The sequence below is a fragment of the Corvus moneduloides genome, chromosome 5 (genome assembly GCF_009650955.1).
Source record: "Corvus moneduloides isolate bCorMon1 chromosome 5, bCorMon1.pri, whole genome shotgun sequence".
Taxonomy (NCBI): domain Eukaryota; kingdom Metazoa; phylum Chordata; class Aves; order Passeriformes; family Corvidae; genus Corvus; species Corvus moneduloides.
Window position 1 is genome coordinate 50645234 of NC_045480.1, and position 25316 is coordinate 50670549.

A 25316-nucleotide genomic window follows, 5' to 3' on the forward strand; every position below is an offset into this window, starting at 1 on the left:
AGACCAGAAATATATGCAGTATTCGGAGGTTTTTCCAGTTTGGCAACTGATTCTGAGTTAATTTACCAGTAGGTTTAAAACAATTAGGCTCTTAGTCATTCTTGTTTTTGTTAAATTATAGCATCGCCTTTAATTCCTTTCCTGGCATTTCATGTCATAAAAAAGGAATCACAAAAGCATTTGTTTCCCAATTAGCCTTTATTTTTGTTTTCTTTCATTATGTGCGGTTTTTTTTTTTCTTCTCATTTATAATTCTAATAGTAATAAAAAAAAGATCTGAAGTTGACTTTGGTAAAAGATTTCATCATGTATCTTCACAACTAGAAATTATATTATAGTGATAAAAATAAACTTGCTAAAAGCATAAATATGTTATTTGCTTGTCTCCTTCTAAATATTACAAGTAACTTTGGTAATAAAGGTCAAGGTTTCCTATATCTATAAAACGTCATAAATGTTACATATAAACATAGCTGAGAATATGTTACTGTAATAAAGTGTATCTATTATTTGTTATCCAAATAGAGAAATGTTATACTAGTGGAACATTTATTTTAAAAAAAAAAAATCAATAAAACTGGTATATCAAGTTTTCTACTGATCTGATACTGCTTGTGGATTTAGGCATGTTGCCTGGGGCCATCCTGCAGCTTTAGAAGAAAATAGCTAGAGGTTATAAAACTGACTGTGATGCTTTACCTTGATAGAGCAAGACTGAGCAGGCAAGAATGGGAAAGAGAAGGTATTTGATCACAGTTACTTGAGTTTCTATTACACTTATTTTTCTTGCCAATTTAAGAGTTAACAGAAGAAAAGCAATATAATGAAAACATAAGGTAACAACCTATTCATAGACATTACTGAAAGAAAAGATAATGCACAACAAAATGCAGTTGCAACAATGGTCAGAGAAAATGACACAGTATGTATGGACGATAAGATGCAAACCCCAAGCTTAGGCTTTGATCATGTTTCCTTCGGGATCAGCACTTCATTCGATGATACAGATACAAGTGGAAATGGGAGGGAGATATAAACCATTTTCAGCTATGAAGTATTTATTAGTAATGATGACAGATTTTTTATTGCTACTGACAGGAATGCTTTTCAAGGTATTGTTACCACTTTCCTTTTGTTCCCCTGTCAAATACCAGACATACCTATTTAAGCATTTCATTTGATCATTGGTTGTTGGATGTCCTTGGTCCTAGATTATCCTGCTGTATGAATTAACATGAAAAATCCTATATTTAGTTTTCAGAAGAGTACACCTCTGAATATACAGAGAGATTGGCAGGGGGTGATGGGGGTGAAGAATTTTTCATTCCTATAGAGGGATATTAAAAGACCGTTTAGGTTATAGTGATATTTTGAGTGGGACTCAATTCATAGACTTTTTGTTGACCTACTGTGCTGAGGTGAATTTTATTTAGAGAGAGGAGATCTGTAAAAAAAGTCAAGAGCAACAGAATAGTTTAATATTAAGAAGCCATATTGATATGTGATATATTCAGTGGATCTTTGTTTCCCCAGTAGAATTCCAGTGGCTAAAATGCCAGGTTTAAATTCAGTCCAAAGCATTTGAACTGCAGTCTTATTTGTGTCACGTCTGTCATAGAATCATAGAATGATTTGTGTTGGAAGGGACCTTAAAGATCATCGAGTTCCAGCCCCCGCTACCATGGGCAGAGACACCTTCCATTAGACCAGGTTGCTCAAGGACCCGTTGAACTTGGCCTTGAGCATGTCCAGGGATGCAGCAATTTTCTGCTGCCGTTGTGCTTCATCTTCAGTCAGTTGCGTAAGAAAATAAATCCAGAAGTGCTAATTAGCTGAAGGTAATGACAACAGAATGTGTCACTAACCATTGAAATATAGTGTGGGAATTTCAAAAAATCAATAAATCATCACACCTTGTTAAATCAAATCAGCCACTATAATAAACCAATGACAGTGCAGTGATGTATAGAAAATACTGAGCAAAAAATATCACCTATCTTTGCACTCCAGAACATAATTCACCAGCAGTTATGATAGAATATAGTTTAATAAAGTCTGTCAGCAGGTGCCATTATACTGAGGAAGACTGCCTTGACAGAGTCTGTGCATCCAGTGAAACTCCTATCACTCCTAGAAGCAGTTGAATCTTATGCTGATTGCAGCCCTTCAAATGGAGTTTCCCTTCATTTTTGGGACTATCCTGTTGAAAGCCAAACTATGCACAAAACAGGAGGAGATTTTTTAATGTGTTCCCTTGCAAATATGAAGATACTTTGGCTTCTAACATCATGCTTTTTTTCTCCCCATAGTTTGATAAATAACTCTTCAGTATTTTTAATTATCAGAATCAAATGCTGGTCATGCTCCATTCACTATGGGTTTTGCCTATTTGTTTTGCTACTATTTGGTTTTTTCCATGTACATCATAAAAAAAGTAATTTTGGAAATGGATTCATTAATAACTGCAATCATGATGCTGTAACTTTAATTTCTTTGAACTGGAATGAATAGCTGCTATATTACTTTTTAATTTACAAGCTGGTTATCCAGGGAGCACAAGGAGGTAAAATGTATTTCAGAATTTAAACTCTGGATGTTTATGAGTACAATAGTAACAGTAAGGAAAGAATTAATAAATCAGGTAAGGCACAATGTTACTAACTTTAAATTTAACCTGAGGATGGTAAGAGTATATGTGACATGTCTAAGAATGCAGTCTTGCAAGCTGTTACTGCTGTGGCAACATAGATTTTGTCAAGAACACAACCAAACTAGGTGTTGTACACATTCATTACCAGCAAGACAGAACAAAAGTGGCTAATGGGCAATGCTAGTTTTTGTACCGTCTGTGACTCTGTTGGTGTCACATAGCACTCTGCCTTGTACACAACAGGAAAGGACATTTGCAACAGAAGATTGAAAGGTCATCTCTCCTGTGCTCCTGGAGTCCTGTGTCCCACAAGGTAAGCCTGTAGTTTGGTCCTTTCCATTTTACTCTTCTTTTGTGTCTAGGGATTTCCCACATAAAAAAAGGTGTCACTAATAAAACTGGGTGCATTTTTAGCAGCTCTGGAAACCCTAAATTGGTTGAATTCAGTGCAGTGATTAATTTAAAAACAAAATGTAGATCAGGCAATGTTGCCCAGCTGTCTCTGGAAATACTTTAATAAGATCTAAAAAAGATGTGTAGCATTTTTAAATCTCATACTGAGATAGCCAGTGGCAATGCAGCAAAGGGCAACTTCCAGCTGTGATGTTCCTTCTCAGTGGTCAGCTTAGTTCTGACGGAATGAAGTGTAAACTGGCAGTGCTGTCATGCTGTTGGGCACCACCACTCACTGCAAGCCGTGCTCCCCTTGCATGTGACTTTCAGACAGCACAGAAAGTGCTGGAACATAGTTAAACAAGTGGCTGGTTTATTAGACCAGTTGGAGAGGTTGCTAAGCATCGAACTGTCCAGTTTAAGATGATAGTTTAGGTATTGGAATTAACGTGCTACGTCTTGGATTATTTTAATGTATAAATAACTGTAATGAGAATCCTCACTCTGCTGGGTTTTGCTGAAACTTGAAGCTCCCGACCCTTCTTTCCTGGATATATACTGTTTTGTTTAGTTTTGTTTTGTATGTGATAACGGTCCTAAACAATGATTAGTCTAAATGGTCATTTTGGCAGATTTGATTAGGTGCCAGCTACTACGAAGTTAATGTGTAATTTTGTGATTTGGTGTCCTGAGTATCCTATGACTGAAATGAATTTCTATTACTTCTGCAGGAGTTGGGTTTCTGTAAATATTTCTAGGAATCTGCCCATGACATAATTCCTCAACATAAGAAAAACACCTTTGTAGACTCTTCCTGAATTTCTTGTCCCTTCAGACTTTCAAAAGCATGTGCTTTTGGTCCTAAAGTTCAATTGAAGAGAAAGCATGGCTAATGTGAGGTCTTTTGCTATTATCAATACCTTAAAAATAGTCACTCTTCTACCCTGACAGCACCGATTTACTGATTAATGGCCCATCATCTTGGCTTTGTATGAAGCAATTGCACTCAGCTCCTGCTGAATTACCAAAGGAGCTGTATAACAGACTGCTGCACACTGTAAATGTTTCTACCACTCAAAACTCAGTGAGAACCACCAAATCATATTAGGACAGCAATTCCCACCTCCTGTTGTGTTCCTGAGGCAGATGACGACCTATTGCTCCCAATAAGGACAATTTGGGAGCTTGAGACTGTACAAATCAGTAGCCTCCACTGGACGGATCTGTGCCCCACTAAAATAGTGTACTCACACTTTCAGCTTTCATTTCTGCCCCATTGAGAAGCCAGCTTAAAAGGATTTTCACAGCTCTTATGCCCTCTTTGTATTTCCACTGAAACTCAAAGTAGATCTTAACTAGTGAGTAGTTAATTGAGTTGACTTAAATCAGTTGTCTGCAGGCCTGGTCTCTGGGATGGAGAAATTATAAGTGCCTTGGAAATGGAGATGGAAGAATGCAATTCTAGTTGCTACTGAATGACTCCTGACAGCAGGGTAGAAACATGAGGTCCTGGAGGTGTCATATTCTTTCCAAACCCTTCAATTAGATCTGTAGTGTTCATGCCGCCTTGGCTCTTGGGAGTATATTTATTTTATGGACAAACCATTTACTCATCACCTGAATGACCACAAAGTACAGTTGTTCTTTGGAATTTGTTTTCAAAGAATATTTTGCCCTTCTTTCCCTCTGCTTTTTTTGTGTAGACAGCTTTTGAATGTGCTGGTGCACCCTGCCCAACCATTCCACTGCAGCTGCCTTGGCTGTAAATTCTTCCTCTGATATTTTGCCTTCATAAATTATAGAAGTTGTGGAGAATATAAGATGTTGCTTTCTATGTCTTCTGCAGCACTGTTTGCAGCCCTGTTCACTTTTTAAATTCTTCTCATTTGTATCCCAATGGTAATAGCATTTGCTGGGAGGAAAGAATTAATAGTGGGAGAATGGCAAGGGGGATAGTAGATTTACTCAAGTGACCTTGTATCTGGGAATGCCAACTCCTGGCAAATAACAGTGTGGGAAACTATATATTATGCCTAGCGCTGCTTATCCTCTGTTTTGAGAAGTAGACTTTCTGTGTAGAGACAACATAGGTGTTTACAGAGACTTGGAGACCCTCTCCAAGACATGCTTGAGCTTCCTGTCTTGGGAGAGAGATCAAAGCAGAGGTCATAAAAAGCACAGAGAAAATCATGGAGGTAAACTGGGCATGTGCCAGACTGTTTGATATATTGAGCCTGGGGAACAGGTCACGTGCTTTTTGCCCCTGCTAAGGTGGAATGAGCTTAGCAGTGTATGTGCCCCAGCTTGCTCATGAAATCCTCCAGCCTGAAAAGTGATGGAATAAATCTATTCTTCTCACTTCAGCTGTGGGTCATGCTCACCTTGGTTACTTGCATCTATCTGTTCATGCAGTATTATATTTCATAATTCATGTTGATAAATTCAAAGCACTTGTGGCTGATATCCAGAACCATCTTTTCTTAAGCCTGGAGCTAGAAATTATCAAGTGTCTAGCCAGCTTTCTGGCCCTGAAGTTTGTATTTCACTCCTGCCAGCAGTGTGTTTCCTTATATGTGCATGTCACAATTTGACATATAGCTTGTAAGGTCTTCAAGATATTATATGTTAACAAGTTAATCCATTGAAGAGAAGTTTCATTAATTGAATAAGAACAGATGTGTGCATAAGGTAACTTATTCCTCATTAGAGAAGAAAGTGTATGACCTTTGGAGCACTTAAATGTTGATAGGTAGATGGTATGGAAGATTATCTTTCTTTGAGTATCTTGTCTGAGCCATTTGATGCTAGTTTATATTACATATATCAGTCAGCTAATGCTCAATAGATCTTTGTCATACTGTAGGAGGTGTGATAGATTCTAACAGAACCTATTTGATGTAAATAATAGATTTTTAATAAGTAAATGGATTTCCATTTTTGGAAATTAGCTTTTGAAATTTTTTGCATGGCTGTGGAGTGGAGATTTGCAGGTCTCCACTGCTAGAGCTATGCCCCAAATCAGCTCATACGTGCACTACCAAATAGAGACTTGGTTACAGAGCAGGAATCAACAATATTTTTTTAAGTTGTCCTTAGTGACTATTTGGCATTTGATTACTGACCTATGGTGATTTACATGCCCTCCAGTGACCACAGGCCACTTCCCAGCAAAACTGCAGATGAATACAGTCCCATTTTCCATGGACATTTTCTCTTTGAGTGTTTGGTGGAGATAACTACTAGTAGAACTGTGTCTTGCAGTGACAAAAGCAAAAGGTGCTCACATTGGGCTCTGACATTCATCATAAATTTTTTAGAGATTGTTTTTCTCAACAGCTCTACCCTTCTGGTTTGCTGTGTTTTCTTTAGTGATACTCAGTCAGCACAGGCCCTGAACATTCCCCACAATTATAGTCCCCGCAAATAAAAAAACTTCAGGCCATTTAGATAACAATATAGCTTTTTCATCTTTCCTTTCTCAGTTTGCACCCTCTGGAGAAGGCCAACAGCAAAGGTTCACCATTTCTATCACCCTAGTTTAGAGCTAGTCAGAGGACTCTGAAATCAGATAGCCTTTTGTGTGTGTGATAGTGTATCATATTCTGCCTTAAATCTTCTTTGAGCTTAATAACCCAAGAGTTCTGTCAGCTTGTCAGTTCTTCAGTTCTTGTCAGTTCTTCAGTTCTCTTGGTTTCTTTCTTGCCCCGTGTTAGCCTCATGATCTATAATTAGGTATTTCAAGTTTCATCCAGATGTAAAAAAAAAAAAATTTAAAAGGAAAACTCAAAAAGCAAACACACAGACTGTCAGTAGACTTAATGCCATCCTCAAAACCTCATGATTTTTTAAAGCTCTGTAACATTCATAAGGTTTTTTCAGCATGTTAATAAGGACAACAAATACAGTGCTGGCAACAATCTGAAAATAAAAATCCAACTCTTTTCTTGCTGCAGTGCTTTAGAATTAGTTTCATATTTACAAACCCCAATTTCTTTCCTCATGAGTTTAAAAAATTAAGGAAATCCAACTGTAGTTAATTTGAAGCTTTCTGATAAAAATCTATCTTAAGACCTCTGATAAAGATTTTGAGACATATCTGTTATACGTGTCTACCTCTCGTGCTTTGAATTTTGCCATTTAAATGCTCATCAGTCAGGTCTGGCCACGAGTATGACAAAGAATGTTAGCAAAATATCTCTAATCTGAATCCAGTCTAGGTTTGACTTAGAATAAGCATCTCATTTTTCATTCTGTAGCCATAAATTTCACTCTAACACATCTTGCAATGTCGTGATTGAGTATATTCCGGAGAACCGGAGAACCTTTTTCCTAATTCTTCCCAAATCTTACCCTAGTTCAGGAAATTACTTACCTGTGGAGGGCTTTAGAATTGACTGCTGGTAGATCCACAGAAAATTGCTAGGCTTAGTTCAGACAAGGACTTCTCCTATCAGTTGAAGTGCTACATTTCTTTATTTGCTGGATCTGAAGGCAAGGGCAATCTCACTCTGTACTTCAACTTACTTACTGTGAAAAAGAGGTGGTAGAATATAACAAGAATTCTACATAAAACATTATTTCAGCTGATATGTGCTAGATTGAAAAAAGGGATACATGCTGCAGATTCTTTGGTTAGAAAATAATGTCTAAACAGCATCTTTTCTAGCTGTGGCTGCAAAATTAAATCAATTTAGAGTGCACTTACAATAAACAGAAAATGTTTTGTGGATGCAATTGTTCTGTTGCATGAAATCACTTCCAAATCATTGTTTTTCTGGGTTTAAAGTACTTTGTATAACTGCAGTTGTGTAATGAAAAGAAGATTAGTATACTGCATGTATGAGACTTGTATTGTAACTGCAAAGAAAAATTACTCTCCTTGCATCCAGCCTACATTTTCTAAAATGTTAGGCTGAATGCAAGGAAAGTCATTTGCATTAATGAAGTCAAGCCCAAAAGGTAGATTTTTTCCTTTTAGGAAAATGTGAACCTAAAACTGAAATATGGAAATTAATTAATGTGTGCTGTGTTGAAGATCATATCTGGACAGCCAGAATCAAAAGTACCAGGAAAATGAAGGTTTTTTTCCTTTGAAAGTATCACCATTCTAAACTAAAAAGACAGAGCAAAGGAGGTTAAAGAAATGTTTCAGCAGTAGCACTGTCTACGTAAGATAAATAAGTGGCATAGTTCAGAAATCTGCACTAGAGGGCTTATCTTCTGGGTTTTAGATTAGTCAGAATTATTTAGCACACTCTATTTAGCAGAAAAAGTCTTTTAAACTTTAAACCCATTGAGCTGTTTCTATTACAGAATATGTATTCACTGTTGAGTCAATCCTAGGGAACAGAATTGATAATCTTTTATCCATTTTATATTAGATCACCCATCATTAAGTTTCAGAACTCACCTATCAGTGACAATGAAATTTCATATGGGTGTTGCTTGTTAATTGCTCTAATTTACTTCTTAGATGAGGAGATAAGAGAACAAAAAATGCACTGAAGATAACTTTGAAAAAATCCCCTTACCTACATGGTCATGTATTGATGTTTCATGTACAAATATCCATTTAATCATGGATTAAAAACTGAGGTGAGGTTAGAGACAGTCCAAGTGATAATATTAAACAGATGCAGGTCAGAGAGCACAGGTGACACTAAGGGAAAGAAAGGCCAGGAGAGCAGTTAGAATAGAAAAAATGTGGAATTCAGGAGGAAAGGTGAAGTTGCAGTTTCATCTGCTAAAACTGCTTAGTGTCAGGCTAATTCCACTCCCTGAGAGGTCAGTGGGAATTTTATTTCTGATTTCAGTGGGAACAATTAAACAAAGTGGGTCAAAAACCTGACTGAGTCCTATGCTACATCTTACAGTTATTTGAACTCAGTGGTGGGCTGATTAGATTTTATGTATAAAACTTTTTGCTAACTTTTGCCCTGTTCTTTTAGGAGAGTGCCAAGGCAGTGGGCAAGTGATAAGAAAAGTACATGTAATATTAACTGTTTAAGTTAATAGGCTAGTTTAATGTGATGATTGGAAAATACGTAAAAATCTTGAAGGACAGTCTCAGAGGTAGCTTGTTATAGTGTTTTGGATTACTGTAATATTGATCTTGATTCTTGTTCAGAAAAGTTGAATAATATTTAAAGATGAGTGTCTTGTGTTAAATGTTATAAAAGGCAGAAGCAACTATTATAATGTTATAATAACTCATAATACTCTATCTTCTGTGGTCCATCCTCCTGCTCTAATTGGTGAATCCCTGAACAGACAGCTCCTTTGGGAGCATTCCTCACGCCATCTTCAAAGTGCCATCATGACCTGGCACAACAGAGAAAAAAGGCATCTGCTGGGTCCTAGTCCCACTAAGTAAAGTGAGGAAGGGGATTAAAATATCTTCTGCGTGGTGAGACAATCCAGTCAGAAGATGGCATCGATAGATATGAGTATGAGCTTTTGTTGCTGAGCCTCAGCATGTTTCATTCCTATATGCGTTACCTCCTTGGAAACATGTATCTTCTGATTTTGGTTAATGAGAAAGCTGACAAACTCCTTCTGTTTCTGACCTCTTTTGCAGCTGTTCTCAAGTCTTCAGAAAATAGCTTAGGGACACAGATATATTTGTCTTTACCTCCTATGAACAGATGATGAGGTAAGTATTGCCCTCCATTGTTTCCCCTTGAGTTGAAACATGGTATATAGAGGTTCCAGTGATTTGGTACTCACATCTTGATAACCCTGTTTCTAATTAATGTATGTTGTCTGTATTCAGGCTGTAGCTTCAGTATTTCTTATGACCTATAGGATAATTGCAATGGATGTATCTCATTCAGACAGAATTACTGATAAAAGGGAACTGCAAAAACATGCCGGGTCTTTTCTGGGTTACCACCACAACAGGAAGTTATTTTTTCCAATATAATTACTGGTAACGTTTAAAAGTTTTGTTAATTTTGAGATTAACTACAGTTATGACTTTCTCACTGACCGTGACCCATGTGATTTTAACACACAGGTCACTGTGAAATATACATGCAAAATTCTTATAGTCTATTCATCAGTATCAAAGGCTCTGCTTCCAGATGAAATGAATGATTCTTGAATTCAGGTAAAAGCAAAACTAAAAGAAAACAAAAATAATTGTTTATTTCATGGAAAGTTAAGGTCCTTTAAATGACAGTGTTTGTAGAAAATAACAACTTATTCCTTTCACATTAAAAAAAAAAAGTGGAAATTCGTAAGGAGTACAGAGAGTTTGCAGTTCTTGGGCAGAAAAATCTTTACAACTGAGCTGTCAGCAGGCCAACCCTCTAGTTCTCTACCTTGCCAAGGTGGGCATATCTGCATGTTGATCATTGTACTAATTTGATTGAGCGTGTGAAAATCCTAAACTCCAGCTCTCCACCTGATCCTGTATTTTGGGCAGTTACTGTCAGATCATGAGTCCACAGTTCACAGCAACCTTATGACAGCCCTAAAAGTCAGTACAGACATGTAAGTCATGTCTTTGCTTGTGCACAGCATGTACAGAGAGCATTTGGCCCTGGGATTTTTCTAAAGACAGCAAAAAAGTAATGTTAGTGCTGCTGCAGAGAACAGAAATCAACTGTTGAGATGCATCTAAAATGGTTTTACCACTGGCAAAAACCATTTGGGACTATATTTTTCCAGTTTTGTAATCAAACAGGCTGTTCCTGGGGAAAAAAAGAAAAAAAGAAATCAAAGATGTATGTTTCCCTCTGGTAAAACCAGGAAAGAAAACCCGAAAGAAAATCTAGAGGTAATTGTTGAGGGTTTTTTAACAAAACCCTGTACTGATTCAAGTAAATTTTGAATTTATGGCTCAGCAGTGAGTAAGGGACTCCATATTATAAAGGTGATTACATTTCTCACGAGTGGCGAAACCAAAAACATGTCAGTATTGTTCTGCAAGAATGGAGTTGTTAGCATTCTGATCCAATTCCCGATTGGATAATTATTTTCTCCTTACCTAATTTCGCCTGCAGTTCAAAATAGATGCAACCTTCGATTTCTATTATAAAATATTGTGTAAAATCAATATATCCCCTGAAATTCACATTAGACATAGCTACGGTTCCAGGGCCCAAAAAGTTTCTTGCATGGTATACATTCAATTTGTAAAGAACTTTGTAAACCTTGTGAAGTGATTTGAGTATATGAATATATAACATCACTAAATGTTAGGTAAAGTGGGGATTTCTAGCTAAAACAAGTCAAATGATGCAAGATTAGTTAAATCTTTGATAGGAAGGAATGAATCAATACATTACTCTTTAGATCTTTTTTTCTCTTCCTTCACAGTTCTGTCAGTTACTCGATCAGAACCTTTTCTGTGGAGGGAGGTACGAGATGAAAAAGAAAGAAGGTTGACTAAAGAGAGAAATTCTGTTGTAGCTTAATCATCAGCTGAAAGAGCTGTAACATTCGTGAAGTCAGATTGTACCACAATGAAGGAGCATATTCCTTCCGTCACAAGAAACACCCCTCCTTCATATCTCTCCTTCGTATCTCTTACCTCTCAATACAGGAATACTGCTCTTACAGCTGCACTTTTCTTCCTGATGTTACACTGGCTATTAATATGATCATGAGATCTCTGAAAAGCTGGGGCATTTACTCTGTTGGTAAATGCTTTGAGATGGGAAAAGATGAGGGTGGAAAAAGTCAGACATGCATTCTGGGCTACTGATGGCACATATCACTTTGACTTTATTATTTGTACCAGTGGTTCTAAAAGCTTGTTGTCTTCCAAAATACACCTATAGAATCATTAAGAAATAGAATTTTTAAGCAATGAAAACATTACTTTATTTCTTTTTCTTCTGTCCCAGTTATCATGTGGGATGCTTGACTTACTTTTCATGCTTGAAAAAAGGTATTTTTGGATGAATCTCATTATTTTTCTCCCCACATGTAAAATTTAGCACCAAGAGAAGTGCATGACTTTGTCAGCAGAAATGTTTTTTTGCTATGTAATTTCCAGGTGCTTTTGCATCGGTCTTTTTTATAGGCTTCTCTGATTTGAATATATTCTTTGAATTGAATGATTGATTTTGAATTTATGTAATGGTTATTGTTTTTACCATCTCAAGTTTTTTCCTTGTGCCATCTCTTCACAACTTTTCTTCTAATCCAGTACCTCCAACTATTACAAGTGGTTTGAAACTGTTGCCAACATGCCTTTGAACACTGAAAATTGTTATGGAAGTACTGGTGTTTATGCCATGATTCTTAGCTCCCTCAGCACAAAAACCTGCATCACTTAACAAGTTACACTGATATAAATCTTTAAGCCAAAATTCGAAAATAGGATACTGACACCCAGTTCCATTATCCACTACATAAAAATAGGTTGGAGATAATTATTACTGCTTGATCGGTAACTGATCGCTCATTGATCCTGTTGAGAATCTGAAGCTAATTTGCTTTTGCTTCTTTGCGTGTGAAGTACATATTCCTTCATCAATACAGAAATTGTCAATACTTTATGGACTTTGTGGATTTCTTTTTCTCTTAAAAGAGTGTAAATGACACTCCTTTATCCATTCCCTATTCAGATCAATTACAATATCACTGCTAACACCCCCCCAAATCACACTTTTTAATGTAATTTAAAGGAACAATTGAGATAATTTTTGATGATGAGTGTCTCACATGAGACATAGTGAATTCAACCCGTACTCCCCCAAATCAAGCAAAAGAAAGCATAAAGATCACTTTTGGTAATAGGGTAGAAGACATCTCAACAGTAAAAACAGTAATTCTACAAAATGAATAGTTTCAAATGGCATACTTAATTTCCTATGAAATGTATGTCACCTTAACAAACATGCATTAAAGAGGTGCTGTCATGAATTTAAAATTTGCTGGAAAAGCAGAATGTTTCTTTTTATATTGTACAACCTAGGGAATAAAAAAAAATGGCACCAAGTGCTCTTAATGTTCCAACTTGTCAGTGAACATTATAAATAATTACTACTTGTATCCATAAAAATGAATGCCAGTTTCAAAACTAGATTATAAATTTGCATGAAGATGATACAATTTGAGTAACAACTATAAAGTCTCATTTTTTCAGAGATTTTAATATATGTTACCAACATATCTGCTTCTAGATTTGGTCCAGAGATTTAAAAAAACAATTTTCAGAAGACTTTTCTGTATAATTAGAACATTTTACAAATCTCTGCTTCTATATGACTGTCCTAAGGTTACACAACTTATGTCCATGTAATTATTCCTTGGGGTTAGGCTTCTTTATAGGCAACAGCTATTGAACAAAGATGTTTCCATTATCTTCCCTTTGAAGCATTTCCCTTTTTAATGATAAAAATCCTTATTTGCTTTCACATCTTTGGGTTATTATGACTGTATGCAGTGATTTCTAAAATGGCAATTTTAGAGGTGCCAAAAGCAAGGGCTGTCTCATGGCAAAAGACCAATAAGATAGTGAGTACTGAGCCAAGGAGCACAGTGGAATGCTCTGTCTCTAGTGCCATTGAATTACCTATTTAGGAATTGTCCTCTGGATGTGATTAACACTATCAATAAAATGACTGTCTCTAGTAATACCTGATATATGTCTATACTTTCATTTTATAGACAATTTCTAACATGATTCCTTTCTGACCTCAGTTTTACATGTATTACAAAAATTTCTTTCTCAATTAATTTTGATCATCAAACTGTCTCCAATTTCTTCAATGAAGATTGAGAATGATTGACCCCCAAATCTGTGTACAGCATGCTCTATGGAAAAAAACCTAATTCCCTAGAAAATAGATTTATATTTTAGAATACTAAAATTCCTTCCTTCCTTCCTTCCTTCCTTCCGAATTCCTTCCGAATTCCTTCCGAATTCCTTCCTTCCTTTCGAATTCCTTCCTTCCTTCCGAATTCCTTCCTTCCCTCCTTCCTTCCTTCCTTCCTTCCTTCCTTCCTTCCTTCCTTCCTTCCTTCCTTCCTTCCTTCCTTCCTTCCTTCCTTCCTTCCTTCCTTCCTTCCGAATTCCTTCCTTCCTTCCTTCCGAATTCCTTCCTTCCTTCCTTCCTTCCTTCCTTCCTTCCTTCCTTCCTTCCTTCCTTCCTTCCTTCCTTCCACATCATGTAATGCTGTTAGTAATTTTAATAAAGTCCACATTAAAATCAATTTGGTTATTGGGGTTCCCAGTATTTTGGTAACAAGGCACTTGCTTTGAATTTCCAGAAGGATTTCAGTTCTTCTGCCCAATTTATGGTCATTTGTTCTTGTGTCACATTATCCTTGAAATGAAATTACATTTTTCTTTTTTTGATACAGTGCCTCTTGATATGTCTGCAGAGGGCAATCATATCAAACCTTGGACTTTCAGCAGGCTAAAAAGTCTGGTTCTACTCTCCCACAGTATCTATTTCTCTGTGATATCTATAGCTCTTTTCTGTATCTGTAGCAGGAATGATCAGAAGATTTGTGAAATCTGAAAGCCCTTTGAGCCTCATCTGGTCACAGAAATGCTTCTTTGTCTCTGCAGAGGTTGAGAAGCCCTTGCCAAATTTGCTCAGAGGGATCTTGTTCTCTCCAAGTGTGGTGTGGAGTGCTTTGGTACTGAACGAGGCAGGAACTCTGGTGTAGTCCCACTGCAAAGAAAATCTTGTCTTCTCTTTTACCTGCAGTGTAATAATGAATAAGTTTGGACATTCATAATCTGGCTCAAGTGCATAGTAAAAGGTGGTTTAGCTTATAACCTCACGATGCTATGTGTTCAAAACAGAAATCCTGCTAGTGTGGGAGCATCCTGATGTCTGTTTATGTACCTAAATTGCTGAGTTCCCATTTGTAGGAAAATGGGAGTTTTAGAATGGAGGTCGAACATAAGTAGGTGTGATTAATTTCCAAGGGAGTCATTCTTGTACGGAGCATATTTCTTTCACAGCTGCAGAAACCTGATCTGCTTAGGTTCAGGTTATAATTTGAATGGTTCGTTTGAGTAGCAACATGGGTGAAAAATAAGGTCTCAGGAAGGTCTGCCAATGAAGACTGCCACTCAAAGACAGAAATACTACTTAACAAGTAGAGGTAGGCATCTTCAGAAAGATATCTTTGAAATAATTTTCAACATAATATGAACAAAATTGAATAAGCCAAATTTATGCAAATTTCCTATTATTCCACTCTGTGTAATATATGTGTTACACTGCTAAAGACTGTGCTCTCATCACTACACTGAAAATTTTGCAACTGATTAGAGTAAGATGCAGATTTTTTCAATAGTCCAGTGGACACTCTTTTACAGCTATTGTGAGACAATAGATGCTGTCATCCTTTCATTACTTTGTAACTTTTATCATGTGAGTGTGACTAAATTATTTGAAACTCACATGTTTATCCAGAGACAATGCATGGTGGGATTCTGGATAAATTCAGTGAATACAATGCAGATTTGTTATGCATCTATGTAAAAACATTTAAAAATATTGGTAGACAAATATATCTGAAAGCAATTTTCCACATTTAATTTTTTAGAGACAAGCATACATCACACATAATATTTTCAAAATTAATTCCTTTAAATATTTAATTGTAAAAATTAACATTAACAATAAAATATCATTTATGAAATGCTCTTGGTTTGCTTTTTTTTTATTATTTTGTAAGTTAACAGTGAAAAAATGAGAAAATACCCCTGTGTTTCTAATCCCCACTCAAGTCTTTGAGATTGCTTTGCCTGCTTAAAAAAAGGAAATTAAAATAGGTCATAGATACTCTGCCTTATTATTTATTTATTTATTTATTTATATCAAATCTTTATTATATTTCATTAAGGAAATATGGCAGTGAGGCCACTTTATCAAACGTTTAGAAATGTAGCATGAAATAAAGTCAGAACTGTACCCACTTAAATGTTAATGTAAGAAAGATTTTGATTCTATGTAATAACAGCTGCACAGGAAGATTGTTTCATTTTAGGTGATTTCAAATAGGATCTATATAGAGTAAAGCTTCATAACAATGATTGCTAATCTATTTTCTTCTGATTTTTTTTTAGAAAAACAATGGCTTAATTTTATAAGACTTTGCAGGTTATATAAAACTCTCACCAGTGATTGATATTCTTCCATTTAAGAAAGTAACTGTAATTCAGGAATAATAATAATAACAAAAAAATGTTGGGAGATTGGTGCAGTGGGGCTTATTTTATGTCTTTTTTTAGTAGCAGAACCAATTTGGACATGTGTAAGCAAAATAAAAACTGAAGAAAATAAACTTGTTGAAAACCAGATATATTCACAGAATGGGTAAGGTTGGAAGGGACCACATTCTGGCTGGGTCCGGTCCAGCCTCCCTGCTCAAGCAGAGTCATCCGAGAGCACAACACACAGGGTTATTTCCAGAAAGTTCTTGAATATCTCCAGTGAGGGAGACTCCACAACCTCTCTGGGCAACCTGTTCCAGTGCTCAGTCACCTGCAGAGTAAAAAAATTCTTCTTCATATTCAGGTGGATCTTCCTGGGCATCAGTTTCTGCCCCATTGCCTCTTGTCCTATTGCTCAGCACCACCGAGCAGAGCCTGGCTCCACCCTCTGCCACCCTCCCTTCAGATACCGACAGACACTGATGAGGTCCCCTCTCAGTTGTCTCTTTTCATGGCTGACCAGGCCCAGCTCCCTCAGCCTTTCCTCATAAGAGAGATGCTCCAGTCTCTCAATTATCCTTGTTGCTCTCCACTGGACCCAGATAAAGAATGAATGATTTAATTAAAAGGAAATAAAGGGCTATAATGGCCATGTGAAAAATGCTTTAATGATGTACTAGAAAGTGGGAAAATAAGACTTTTAATTTACATTTCATTAAAATGAATCAGTGTATAAAAGCACTCAATTTTGAAGAGTACAAACATAGTGTTTTCAACTGTCTGGTTAACCTTGTTTATCACAGGCATACTGTAATATTAGCCAATGACTGTGGAATTCATGATACTTTATTGTTCTATTCCTCATATTTATTTGGATATATCTTTTGAAAGTGAGGTCATAAATGTTTCCTTTACTTACTAAAAGACATCTCTTTCTTTTTTATTAAATAACTATGCTGCCATTAAAACAATGAAAAGCCCAATATCTGTAAGGTATAGATGAGTATGTACAATAAAGTATGCACCGTGAATTATAACTTATTAATCATACACCAAGCTGCTTTTTAGGATAAAGTTTGGGTCAAACAGAGCTGTGGTAAAGTATACAATGCATAGATGAACTCAAATACAGAATAAAGAAATAATCCCAAAGCAATTGTACCTGAAGGTGCTAGAATGAAATCACATAAAAAGTATTGCTTAATAAAAATATGAAAATCACATAAGCAAGAGAACATACTGTTTATTACCTGTATATTTTCGTAGTAGGGTTGCTTGAAAGATACTGTTTCTATTGGTTTATTTCTGTCAAAAAATGTAACATCGCTGATCTATTCTAGACAAATTTAATATCCTTTTTTTAGGAATTGCAATACTGGGGTGAGTGGACCAGAAGCCTAACTTCCCCAGTATTTTTATTCTGATCTTAAGAAGGATCTTATTTACTGTATCCATAGCTACAGGAAAAAAAAAAGAGAATTTCTTAGTTTTTTAATCTAGAAAAATTTTCTCTTTTCCTTTCTGTTCCTCTAAGTCTTAAACTTCTGCTGGATAGAAATCTCTTAGCCTTACTCCTGCAGTTTTGTACATATTCCAAAACCAAACCAAAGTATATTGACACTCGTAAGAACTCTGGATGTTGATTAGAAATATATGTTCTTTTTGGATCGCTAAGATTTTGGCCTCAGTAGCTTTGAGGAACAGTGAATTCCATTCTGCTATGTGGAAAAAAAAATTATTATTAATTTATCATCCTTTAATTGAATTCTTTCATGCCTATTTATTACAAGAAATGGATATGAGAAGCCCCCAACCATTTCCAGACTATCAGTGCCTGTGTTTTTATACTGATGGGCTTACATTAAAATAAAGAGTAACTGTTTTGTATCACCTTTTTAAGTAAAATGATTCCAACCTTACTGAGTGTTTTTCCACCCCTTTGTTAATTTCTCTGGATTTTTTTTTTTCAGAGATTTGAGCTTCCTTTTCTGAACCACTGCCAGTTTAACACTTTTTTTGAAACCTTGTGATCAATGCTGCACATAATATTCTGGACAAGATGACATTTTAGATGGATATGTGGTAATTTCTTTACTGTAATGGCACATTGAGCCATTGACGTTTTTTATTTCCTCCTTTTCTCTGTCTTCATTGTCAGTTAGTTTGGAAGGCACAAACTGTATATGAGTACCACACAGAAATTGAAAGGAGATATGATCACTCTTTTTAGTCTCTTCCTTCATATCAGTGTTGAATTCAATTACTGCTGTCCTTGAAGTTTTCTGGCCCAGTTACAAAGAATATCCTCTCCTTTGATAAGTGATTTGGTTTGGGGAGAAGTACTGGGATGGTGGCTGGGGTAAGGGATTGCTCTGCTTTCCTCTGAAAAAGTGGAGCTACATTGGCAGCTGGCAAGGATAGATGCCAGGGAAGCCTCTCACTGCAGTCACTTTTAGACCCTTTAGTGGCATGCAGCTGGTTGGTGTGACAGTCTCTAATTCTCTGCCCTAGATTAAACTCTCATGGCAAGGGGTTTACTTCTGGATGATATTCATGGTCCCTTCCAACACAACGCATTCTATGATTTGAGGGAAAGAAGGAGTTTTGCCTTTTGTCAGACTTTTTTATTCTGTAGTGTTTTATATTATCTTGTTTCAGGGAACATCAGGGGAGTTCCCTGATCAGAAAGTTGCAGAATTTCTAAACATAGGCAGTATCCTTAATCACTGCTTCCTCCTCTGGTGTGCTTTCATTTTAAAGGCTCTTGATCTTTCATATTAAGGGCTCCATTCTCTGATCAGATGCTGAGGCATAATTTGTGCATTGAGGGGTATTTGAAATCTTGTGGATGGGACACTGAAGAGTTTCACACCACCTGTATGTCAGATGTACATCTGATTAACTTGGTGGAAGTAGCCTTAGTACAAAGACCAGTGCTTTGTACTCTGTGTTCCTAAGTGTGCATGTAATGGGAAGAGGGAAAAGAGGAAGAGGTCAAGAGAAGTTATAGGGAAAGAAAGGATTTGGAGTGAATGTGAACATAACTGCATTCTTAAAGAGGGGTGTTTGCTGTATTAGAGGGTGTGACCTGAGACAGGAATGCAGTCTCCAAACCTGTTCATTGATTTTACTTCAGGTAGTTAGAACATAGACCGAAATTTATCCCTGACTGTAACCTATGTTCTGGGCTGCAGAGTACCTTTTCCACGGTCTAGTCCACTTGCTTTGAAAACGTTGTATGGAGGTGGCTTCCAGCTATGCCCTGTGATTTTTGTAGGTTTCGAGACTCCTCTTTCTCTCTATACTTAAGTTGAATTTAGGAAACTAAGTCAGAGGTATATCCTCATTAATATGAGCAAACAAGAAAAATTTGATATTTCAGTGTTGTGGAATTTAAATCTCTCTTAGATTTGGATCTAAGATCTGTCTCAGATAGAAAGGCTTTCCATAATAATGAATTCTACATGAATAGTCATAATCAGAAAAAAATGTTATGGGAAATTGTCCAAATGCCCAAAAAAGTCCAAATTTCTCTACCATTTCAGACTAATCCTACAAATTTGGAGATTACCTAAAAATGAAGAGTAAAATTTGGGCTGCTATACAGGTCCTTTCAAGTTATTTTTCACTCCTCTTTAATGCTTTATGGTATAGGTGACCTTGGAAAATACATTTCTTTTTGTTTTTGGTATTACTTGTCATGAATTCTAAAATCTAATCTTCTGCAAGTGCTAGTAATGAGACAGTGGAGGAGAGAGGCATGGCTTCTTCCCACAAGGTTTTGCTTTCATAATGAATTAAGTCATATGCAGTGTGGAATCTGAGATAAGGCATGAAATTTTTAGATGGTGCCAGCTGGAATAGCTCCTTTAAAATCAATGGAAAGACACCAGTTTTCACCACCAGCTTGTGACTCATTCCCAGGGGAAATAAAAATGGTTGATATAAATGTTTCAGTCATGAACCTTTTAGAGTGACCTATTAACATGGCAAGAACAGATGCTAGTATTCAAAATCGAAGATAATTTGGGATATTATATTCTGGATGTGATAGAATCTGTTGGTTTTCTCTCTCTCTCATCCAGTATTGCTTTGAACCTGACTCATATTTGATCTTTTTAGAAAGTAGCTGAATAATGTGAAGTTTCTTGGGGCTGTGGAGTAAACTGTGGGCTGCTGCACAGTATTAGAATGAACCCTTGCTTTTCATAAAGACTCAGGCAGGGGAGGAGAAAATCAAATCTTTTCCCCTTCGTTCCTCACCAGACACATATTGAATTGTACTACTGAGTCCTTTGCAGCCATATGACTATTGACAGATACTGTTACTACTCAATTCAGTAAACCCATATTTGTGCTGATAAATATGCATGTCATTTTTTGATTTTACTGTAAGGTGGGTGCGGGATGTCATTTTCCAAAGTGAATGTGGCAATAGCAACAGCCAAATCCATGTGTGAGGATGCATGGATGTGCTTGGAAAGAAGGGGAAGCAGCTACGGGTTTTTCAAGAACCACTTTCAGATTTTGTGAATTCCTACTGCGAGCTCAGGAAGTCCCCAAGCAAGAAAAATCTAGAATAAGAAGCAGAAACATAGATGATTTATCTACTTTACTCTTTAACATCAAGATGAACACAGAGGAAAAGAAGCAGGTAAGAGGCAAAACAGAATGGTCCTTTCACTGGGAAACAGTGATGGACCTTTTTGAGTCCTGTTTATACAAGATGTGAAAGCATTTCATTTCATGGACAGCCTGGTTTCCCCATGTACATTACCCTTGGATCAGTGCACAAGCTAGTTTCTCACTGTGGAGTTTTATTAATGAGGTTATTGTTAAGCAAGAAAGCTCAACTGCTTTCCTTCCAAATGAAAAAGGGAGCATTTCCACGGGCTAAGATTTGCCCTCTAGCTGGGCTCCTGAAATCTCACCATGTTAAAACTTATCCTCTGCCTATTTTAACTGTTGTATAATAACATGTTATGTTATTATATATTATATATATATTCTAGATAATGTATATAATGCTATATAATCCTCTGCCTATGTTAACTGACGATGGATGGATTTTAAGCCGTTTCCAAATATGCCCCATTAACTTTAGTATTTGCTAAACTTTGTAGCAAAATTTTAATTTTCTGTCTTTCCATAAAGTTGTGCTTTTCCCTCTGACGAAACTTTTCTGCCAAGGAGAATACTAGTAGTAGAACAATAACAATTTTATTTTTCCTGAATTCTTAAATTATTGAAATCATAAGTTAGAATCAGAGGATATTGCAGACTGGAAAGGACCTCAGGAGACATCCTTATGCAATTTCCTATTCAGGGCACTATCAGCTGTGAGGTGAGACCAGGTTACTCAGAGCTTTATCCAACCAACTCTTGAAAACTGTACTAAAAAATTATAAGAACAGAATAGAAATAGTGAGAACTTCTAAGTTCTTGATATTGGAGAAATTATAAATCCACAGTTATTAGATTAAAGATATTAGAAGGTTTTTTTGCTAATTCACTTTAGTACCTGTTTATGGCACTATTGTCTTTAAATTTGTCTGAGGATTTTTAATCTACTGCCTCCAAGGGACTCCTGAGGCAACAAATTTCAGAAGCTCACTTGCTACTGCACAAACGTATTTTCTTTTAATGGCTTTTAACTGATATGATGAATTCATTAAGAGCTGGCTGTTTCTCTTTGGGCTTATTCAATAAATAGTTCTGAGTTCACTCACCCTTGTGATTTTACAGACTTTCAAGCATACCCCATCATCCTTCTCTTTGCATCAAAGGATACCAGTCTTTCTCATCTGTCCCTGTTAAGGTTATTACTCCTCTCCATATGTTCTTAGTTCCATGATGTTTGTCTTGAGGTGCAGAAGTGCCCACAGTACAGAAGATGTTTGTGTGGAGGAGGCTGCTTAGCCATCCCTCGATGCCTGAAGTCTGCCAGAGACAGATGGGTAAACCATAGCTTTTAAATGATGGTAATGAAGTGAAAGGAACTGTATGGCTGTGGTGTAAGTAAAAAAGGAAATTCACTGTTGATCTTAATGATGGTGGTGGACATCCAGTTTATCTGGATGTCTTACTTGCTTTTGGGCTGAAATTTTTTCCTTGCTCTCTTCCACTGCATCATTGAGTGTGGTTGTGTTGTGATCATTAATGAATTAGGAAATATCTACAAAGGTGAGCAATTAATATTTGTGATGCTGTTACACTAAGAGTAAGGCAAAAGCTTCAGAAAAAAAAAATGAAACTAAGAAAAGGTTTTGTATAGATTTCTGGACATCTGAGGATGACCTAGAAATCCACATTCACTGTTTATCAGGACTGCAAACATAACTGGGGTATGCTCTACATCTCATCAAACTCTTGCACTTGTTTCTGTTCTAGCACAGGAGGACATAGGCTTGGAGATACGGCTGATGCTTGCTTGAATGTGGCAGGGGGCTCTCAAGTCTGCGAGAAAAGTCTTGTTCTTGCCAGTTACGTGGCGAGAAGACACTTCTCGTAAGAGAAACAGGTTAGTACACCTAATTAATGGCTAATTTAACTGAGCAGTCAGAAATATTCTGTTTCCCCTCCTTCCTTATGTCATCTGGACAGCTTCTTAAATTACAGCTAAATGTCTTTTTCTCTGATGCCATCTCTGAGAGGTGCTAGTCCTGGCTTTCAAGATTCATATCACCTCGTCAAATACATTCCTGTACTGCAATAGCTGAACAAAAGTTAAGGGAAATGAAAAAATATGTAAAAGAAATTTTGAAAGTTTGAAGCCAGACTTGAGTCATGCAAGTAATACAAGTTTCCTCAGAATGTAGTGACTTATTTTAACTGGAATTAGAGAATATTGTTTTTTAAAATATAAACTGTCATGTTACATGAAATTTTATGTCCTGCTACCAGCAGTGATTTTATTGACAACTGTTCAAAGAGGTTTTATTTTCAACTACCTGGTCAGTCATCACAAGGCCATTCACTGGAAAAGAGGAGTGTAATTTTTTGCGATGGCTCACATTTATTTTTGCTCAATGATGGAAATAATGAATTATTTTCATGAAAGATTCATGTCAAAATACGTGTTGTGGAAGCAGAAATGTTTCTTATTCAGATCTCTCCATATTCCACTCAGAAAACATCCAACTTTGGAAACTTTCCAGTCAGAAACTGGATAAAAAGAAATATTAACCATAAGAACAGTATGAAGTCTTCTAGTGTCAACAAGTCTACAGTCTCAGGCAAGCAAAACCAAAAATATTCTGAACAAATTAATCACTACTTAAAGGTCTTCTAGACTAACCCTGGAAATTCAGGAGCTGGGTCATCCTTCCTGGAAATTTTGCTAAGATTTCCTTGAGATTAGGTAAAATATGATTCAGTATACATTAGTGCCTATTTAACAAACGTTTTGTTGTGGTATTTACTTATGAAGTTTGCTAAAGGGAAGCCTTTAGAGATGCAGTATCTCACTTTAATTTCAGTCCTGAGGGACGGGAAGAACCTCATTCATAATAACTATCATTTTCATAAAGCTAATGAATTCACACTGCATGTAAATAATAATTGTGTATCAAATGTGAAAATATGCAGTAGGAGATTAACAATTTGTTAAAGCACTGACAAGATCCCTGAGAGAGAAATATAATTCATTTTTCTAAGCAACATTTCCAAGTTACTCTTTACTTCTTCTTCTTTTACATGAGTTATGAAATAGTAACATCACTGAGACAGTTGAAGGTTATGATACAGTAGCAGATTACAAGAATAAAATGAGAAAACAACCTGTTAATCCTCTATCCTATTCTGTGTAGTTTAGCTTCCTCTTTGTTCCTGCATTTAGATTACATTTTCATCACTATTCTAATTCTTTCCTATGTGTAGTGGGTACTTTTAACAAGACGTTTTAATCACAAAATTTTAAGTAATGCTATTTTGGTAAGAGTTCTGAGAAGAGCTTGGAATTTTGACTCAGTTCTACTGTGTTTCCATTGCAAAGTCAAAATAAATTCAGAAACAGCTTCAACACATTTATGCAGTAGGGGCAAAGGTTTCATGCCAAATTTCAGTTAGCCTTATCTTGATACCATCATAATATTGTCAGTCTCTAAGTGTACCCAAAGCATCATTACACAGGCTGGAAGTCAGCTAGAGTGAAGTGGCACTCTGGCATGCCTCTGCCATCAAGTCTTCACTTAAATTTCATTGCCACAAAGCGGATGTTGTAGTGACATCTCTGCCATCAATCTGCCATTAAGGGATCCCCTTAGCTGCTAATCCAGAGAAGTTTTATAACTCCTTTGCACATTCATACCATGCAGCATATCAGGATAAAGATCATAACGTTTTTCCAAAACAGTGCTTAAGCACTGTAAAATGGGCTCTGGATATATTTTCTCTTGTCATTATCTTCCCTTTTGTCAAACAATATTGTAGTTCCACTACTGTAATGTAACAGTATTTTATAATGTGTATAATATCTGCAACACTCTATCAATACATATTTTATGAGAAAAGCTCACATATGTAGCTCTTTTGCCTCATAGAAGCAGGAAAAAGCCTGGTTTTTTTAAATCTGACTCCTAATCAATAAATAAACTGCATTGTGTCTCAAAATCCTAACAAAAATAACTGTACTCTGTAGCCTCCTTGCAGCAGAAAATTCACTAGTCATATAAAGACAAGGAAATGTTTAACAGGAAATTTAAATGTAATCATGTAAATTTGAAAAATATGGGAGTGATATGTAGCATGTATGCATGGAAAGAAATTTACCCCATCCACAAAAATGGAGGTATTTTGTGGAACATACCTGCCCTGAGTTGATGAGAAGCTTTCTCAAGCAACACTTCACTGTTTGCATCAACTCTTGCAACCAACCTTCCTCAAATTCTCAGCAAGAATCTAGCCATAACCTATGTGTCTTCTTAGCAGGTTTTTATTAGTGCCCTAAGTGCCTTCTGCCTTCTTTTGACTCACCAAAAAAATTTGTTAAACCAGTGATTTAATAAGTTACTAACTACCTATATATACATACAGTGAAACCCCTTGTGCTGTGATTTACTTCATTTATTAACAGTAAATTTATTATTTTGCAGTAGCACCTCATCAAACTCATAACAAATTGGCAAGTAAGAATAGCATTGG

At 36.3% G+C, this 25316-nt stretch overlaps 1 long non-coding RNA gene across 1 annotated transcript in view; it reads left to right on the forward strand.

The window, feature by feature from the left end:
- Nucleotides 1–9479, forward strand: part of LOC116444266 — a 29017-nt gene extending 19538 nt beyond the window's left edge. Inside the window, exons 2-3 of the long non-coding RNA XR_004240258.1 lie at nt 2894–2963; nt 9314–9479. This is a non-coding gene — a long non-coding RNA (uncharacterized LOC116444266). The remainder of the gene's footprint in view (nt 1–2893; nt 2964–9313) is intronic.
- Nucleotides 9480–25316: the final 15837 nt, after the last annotated feature.